The sequence below is a fragment of the Athene cunicularia genome (assembly GCF_003259725.1).
Source record: "Athene cunicularia isolate RWA chromosome 3 unlocalized genomic scaffold, athCun1 chr3_part1, whole genome shotgun sequence".
In the NCBI taxonomy this organism is placed as follows: Eukaryota; Metazoa; Chordata; class Aves; order Strigiformes; family Strigidae; genus Athene; species Athene cunicularia.
Genome location: NW_020799097.1, coordinates 67,632,725 through 67,638,724, shown reverse-complemented (window position 1 = coordinate 67,638,724; position 6,000 = coordinate 67,632,725).

Here is a 6,000-nt window from a genome sequence, read left to right as displayed (position 1 = left end):
GGCCTGCAGCGGGGAGAGCGAGCGGCTCCGCCGGCACGGCCGCGCGCAAAACCCGGCCTGGATCCGCCTGGCGCACGGAGCGCGGCACCGGCACCGGACGGGACGGGACGGGACGGGACGGGACGGGACGGGACGCGGGGGGCGCTCACCTCGGCTTCCTCGGTGGCGTGAGGGGAAGGAGTAGGTTTCAGCGGAGAGCGAGCCTCCGCCGGTTAAGAGCCGGCACGTATCCATCCCCGGCCGGCCTGCAGCTTCAAAAAGTCACGGCTGAGTAGGAGATGAGGCTTGTGCCGCTGAGCCAGCCCCTCACAGGCTCCCCCGCTGCAGGCTGCCTCTGCCCACCTCACCTGTCCTCCACGTCCCTCAATTAGAAATGCTTTGTAGGTTCAGAATTAATTGCCAAGAAGGTTTAAGAAAGAAGAGAGGAATCTGTTTTGTGCTGCATACAGGATCTGAACAGGCCGCCTGTGGGCATGCTGGGGCCTGCCGGCTCAGGGGTGCTGGGTACCCCCGGGGTCCGCCATTACACAGCCGGCTTCAAATCACTGTCCTGCAGACCTTCATTCAGGAGCAGGGGGTGAGGCAGTGCCCACCCTTTTAAGTCTTGAGCTCGTTGCCGAAAATGCACACAAACGTTCTCCTAAATGCCATGAAACTCGCCCCAGCCTGCTAAGGCTGGGATCCTGCACAAACCGGCCTGTCAGTTTGACAGAGCTAAGGAAACCCGTGTGCGTTTGGCTTGCATGGTTTCATGTGAGCCAGCCAAAAGCTGTCCATCTGGTAGTCACCACTATCACTTGCCATTACCTTTTCTGGGATTTCAATGAAATGGGAGAGATTTTTTGTGTGGATGTTACCGCTTCCTGATTCATCTTCTCTCCTGTGCAATATGTTTCTTCCCTTACACATTAAATTTCATCCACTAATTGACAAGTACACATCTTACTTGGAGTTCTGCCCATTTTTGACATTGAGCATGTGGCTCTTTTTGAACAAGGTGTAGCTGTGATTTATGCCGGTGTGCAATTTTTACTCATCTCATAAATGTACTTTTCGTAATACAGTGTTGTCAGCTCTCATGATTTTTTTGTGACGCTGATGTTCTCTGGTAGAAATTCTGTAAAGCTCCAGTTCCACAAGTCAAGTAAGAATTTTGGCTTTCATCTGAAAGGAGAATAGTCTGTCTCTGGTTCTCTTATTTGCAGCAGAAACTTATGTGCTGTAACAGCTCTGGAACCAAAAGGAAAAGAAACATAAATGTATTATTATAACTATCATTGGTATTGTTTTATTTTAGTTCTCTTGATACTTGTGTCCCTGATTCTTTATAGTCTGGCAGTACTTAATATGAGATAGGGATAAAAAAGACTTGCGCAGCTTACACAAGCTCTTGTTTCTCTGCTTGGATGTCTCCAATATATTTTAAGGTGAGACAAATAAGCATTACTTACTGCTCTACACTATTTACACTTACAACTGTGACACACACACAGAGTCATAAGAGTTTTTCTCTGCAAAATCAAGATATGTATCCATGTGTTGCTTGGAGGGAGTGTAGTTCTGGTGTCTGAGTATGATTCTGTCTGGATGATTACTTTTCAGTAAAAATAAGGAACATTTTTTACAGGTTAGTATCTCAGTAGAAAGCTGTGTTGTGCTAGGAGAGAGGCCATTTTCTCTAGCTGTTTGTACCATGCTCTAGCTTTTCACAGTTTACCGTGAGAGAGATCTTCGGGAGTTTTTCAGCACCTTTTTTTCTGACATTTCCATGCAGAATCTACAAGTGGAAGAGATGATTGTTTACAGTGGTTTATTTTGTCTTATCTTAGTTCTCCATCATCGACAGATAGCCTGTTGTATCTTTCCATACCTATGAAGCAGATTTTCCCTCACTATTTTTTACCATGAGAATGTTCATCTGTCTCATAACAGTTTTGACTCTTCACCTTGTCACAGGCAGGCTAGCAATCCCCACCTACACACACACTCATACACATGCTCTTCACCTTTCAGAGATACTTGCCACGGGGTCGGAGAGGAGTGACTGCATTGCTAACGCCTCTGTTTGGGGCACCCGTCCATTGACCAACTGAATCTCTCTGCAGTTCTGTTCCTGTTTCCCACTCCCTTGTGCCCCCTTGTTTGGCTGGTTGCAATATCCACCTCATCACGGGCTCCAAGTTTTATGGCAGAACCAGAGGGTTCACTCCATTGCAACCATGGCAACACTTTCCAAAGATGCAGCCTACAGCCCTTGTGAGTCTTCCAGTTTTCCATGGCAGCCCTGTTTCTCAGAGGCTACGTCTACTCCAGGAATAAGCACGTTGCAAAACACAGAAGTCGCTATTCAGTAAAATACATCCTTACCGTGTACAAAACCAGCTGAGCTTTAAAGAAGAGTGCAAAGCTACGTACAATGCTGTGAACTTCATTTGAAAATTGAACAAAAGGGAGATGTGAAGAGGGTTCATTTAGCTTCTGTTTCAGAAAGGCCCAATCCTATTAAATCAGCCAAATTTTTAAAAAGCCAAAATCTCAGTAATGTTCCCACTTATTGTTAAAGCAGCAGAGAAAAAAATACTATTTGGTCTTTGTGCTGCCTGTTTCCAGAAAATATGTGATTCCTCTGAGGCCTTACACCTGTGGACCTAGGGAATTTTGAGGCAAACATTTGGTTTGCTGTCCTGTTGAACTGAACCAAATTCTTGAATTTAGAGAGCTCCCAAATTTTGAGAATGTTAAGGTGTGACTTGAAAGTTGTCTTTATGTGCTTTAATAAGGGCTTATTATGCCATGCATTCATAGGAGAAATGTCAAGAGTTTTAAATAATGCACACAGAAGGGTGGGACTAAAACATTATGGGCCAAAAATTATTTTGTGGAAGAGAGAGATGGAGAAAGAAAACAAACTTTTAATGGAACCTTATAGCCTATAGGATTAAAGTCAGTAGAAGAGCTCCCACTGCCTGCAGTGGCAGTGGATGTAGACACTGATATCTGAAGTCAATTTGTAGTCTGAACTAATACCGGATTCAGCAGTAGCTTGTTTTTTACAGTGCCTGTGTAGAAACTCACTGCCCAAATTTGAGATCTTGACCCATATTTCTATTCTGAGTTTCTTTTGAGTTGAGCAATGGAAAGACACTAGACAGCCTCTCTTTCCTCTAATACATATCATGCCTGGCTCGTGCAGCGGCATCATGCCACACCTTTGTTCCACAGGTACTACTGAAGTTTATCTGTCTCCTAACCAAAGCTGTTTCCACTGGAATATTTCTTAATGGAAACACCTATATCACGGTTAAGTTGGTAACAAGCTATTTGACACAGAGCCTAAATTTTGAGCTAGACATAGCAGGAACTCTTTAAATTTACTTTATCTTACTTGTTTGCAGCCCTTCCACAGGAGATTTTTTTTTTTTTTTCCTCCCGTAGATCACCAGCTTGAGATCAGGAGATGTCTTTCCAACTGGAGAAGCCAGTGCCATTGCTGTCAAATTAACCGGGAGGACAGTTGTTCCACGTGTTCACACTGATTTTAAGTGGGATATCTCATTAAACCAGGGGCAATTTTGTTATTGTAAATTATAAAGGAGCTTAGTTTTCTTACTGTGTCCAGATTCAACTCATTTGTCAATGTGATGCATTTTATTATCCTCATCAGCTCATTTGCTTTTCCTGAGGGGGAAAAAAGCTGAACCTCATTTTATTTTATAAAAGTCAGGATTCTTTCTAATTAGTAGAACTTCTGTTTAGCCAGCGCTGTGAAAGGTGTCCTATCCACTGTACATGTATGTGCTGAAGAACACATCTGCTACGCTGGTACTTTTTAAAATCATACCTTTTTGTCTAAGATTAAAAGGATCCACCCAGAATTCCTGGACCAACAGACATGCTCCTGAAGGACAAATTACCCTTTCAAGATGTCCCCAACATCTATATCCAACCACAGCATACTGTAGATGTTACATTTTTTTGTACACTGCAGCTTTGCCAATATTTGAATACAGGCCATAATTCAGTGAGAGCATAAATAACTTCTATTCACGGAGATGGATGCTGTGGTAGCAAGCCAAATGGTAAGCCTTGTCAGTGCCTGCATTTTCAGTTTATCGACCACACAGCATAATATGATGCTCCTTATTTAAATCCTTCATGCAGATGTCATACTAGGTTAATTGACAAGCAATTGGATCTGATAATATGTATAACACTGTAGCATCCATCGATTCTTGGGCTAGTGTGGATGTGCGTGTAGTGATCATGGGGTTATGATTCTCAGCGTTGGGAGATGAATAAGTCCGTGGGTCACAATGTAAATTTAAGCTGCCGAGGGGTAAGCATTAACTTACATGCCAGTTTAGACTGATATAATAATTCTTTATAGGGATGGAGCATGATTGGCTGTAAAAGAGTTGTCCTTGTACCTGAATTGTTTTAGAGCAGCAGAGCTTTATGCTGAGTTAACAGCATGCTGTTAAGAATCAGTACCAATGTAAACACAGAGAATGATGGCTTTATGTTGGCCGTTATGTCATGCAGTATTTCACAGTTGTTGAAATCATTTCATTTTCAACCAGGTTGCTCTGGCTTTGTCAGTCTATCAGCAAAGACTGAGAGAAGTGCAGCACTGAAAATGAAATTAAACTCCCAGCTCTCTAGATATGGAAATGATGGCACTGGTGTTGAGCTGGAATTCTATCACAGTGCTTACTAATTCCAGCTAATATAATACAAAGTCATTTGCTGTTTTGCGCTTTTTTTCTAAAGTTCATAGTTATATTGCTAAGTTTTTTATACGAACTTGTGCCACTCTAAGTCAGAGGGAGCAAGGAAAGGAGGGAAATAAACTAAAGAAAAGAGGAAAACGGGACACAGAGAAAGACTATAATGAGATGAGAATTAGGAAGAACGAAAAGGGGACATCAGAAGAGCAAAAGATTAAGGAAGAAAGGGAACGGTATATATTAGGAGAGGCAAGAACAAAAATAAGGGAGATGTTACAACTGTAAAATAGGCGAAATTAATACAGAAGATGGAATAAAATAAAAAACATCTTTCATTTCTTTCAGGAATATTTTAGGCTCATCGGTAGCAATCCTACTTGCTGCAAGTAACTGCGTTTGGCTGATATACCTCAGAAATACACCTCCATATAATGAGTTTCCCCCTTTCATTTTGGCACCTGGTTTGCTCTTGTATAGGACTAGGCCTCCAGAGGTCACTGAGGAGAATTGGTTTCTAATAAAGCTCCTCCATACCAGAGTTCAAAAGCTCTCCTACAATGTAGTGCACAATGAAAATTGACACCACCAAATGGCTTTAGTTTCCCTCTTTCCTTTTCTTCCTTGATGTTATGCACTTTTTCTGGCATCTGCATATCTGACTTTAATTTTTCTGCTGAATATCGAGCATATGGCATGAAGAAGTAAGCTATAACCAAATATACAAGTCTGTATATCAAAAACTACAGTGACATAGATTTTTGTAAGGTGTTTTTTTCTAATTGTGTGAGAATAAGCAGATGTGAGACGCTTCCTCTATTATGAACATTTATATGAGCTGTGTGGTCAGAGGTGCTTAGCAGTGAATTTGGCTCAGGGCAAGGGAACAACAGCAGTAATGTGAGGGGTGATTTACTCCTGTTAACACTTTTCAGAATTGGCAATAAAATCAGTTCAGTGCTCTTAAGATGGAAAGGGCTGGATTTTAAGCAAAATATGGAAGATATATTATCAACCTGAATAACAGTCGAGTGAAAAACTGTTTATTATTAATACTTTAAAAAATCCATATATATACTTCCAACAAGTGAATGATAATGAGAGGGCTGCTCCCTTTTCCTAGAAATGATTAAGTTTTCTTTGCCCTTCTGGTTTGGCTGCTTTTAGGCTATTGCTTATGTAAAACAGAACACCTCCTAAGCCGTCGTTTACTAAACAGAATCTCTGGCTTCTGATCTCACAGCTACACAAGGAGGTAAATTGCATTCTGTGTGAG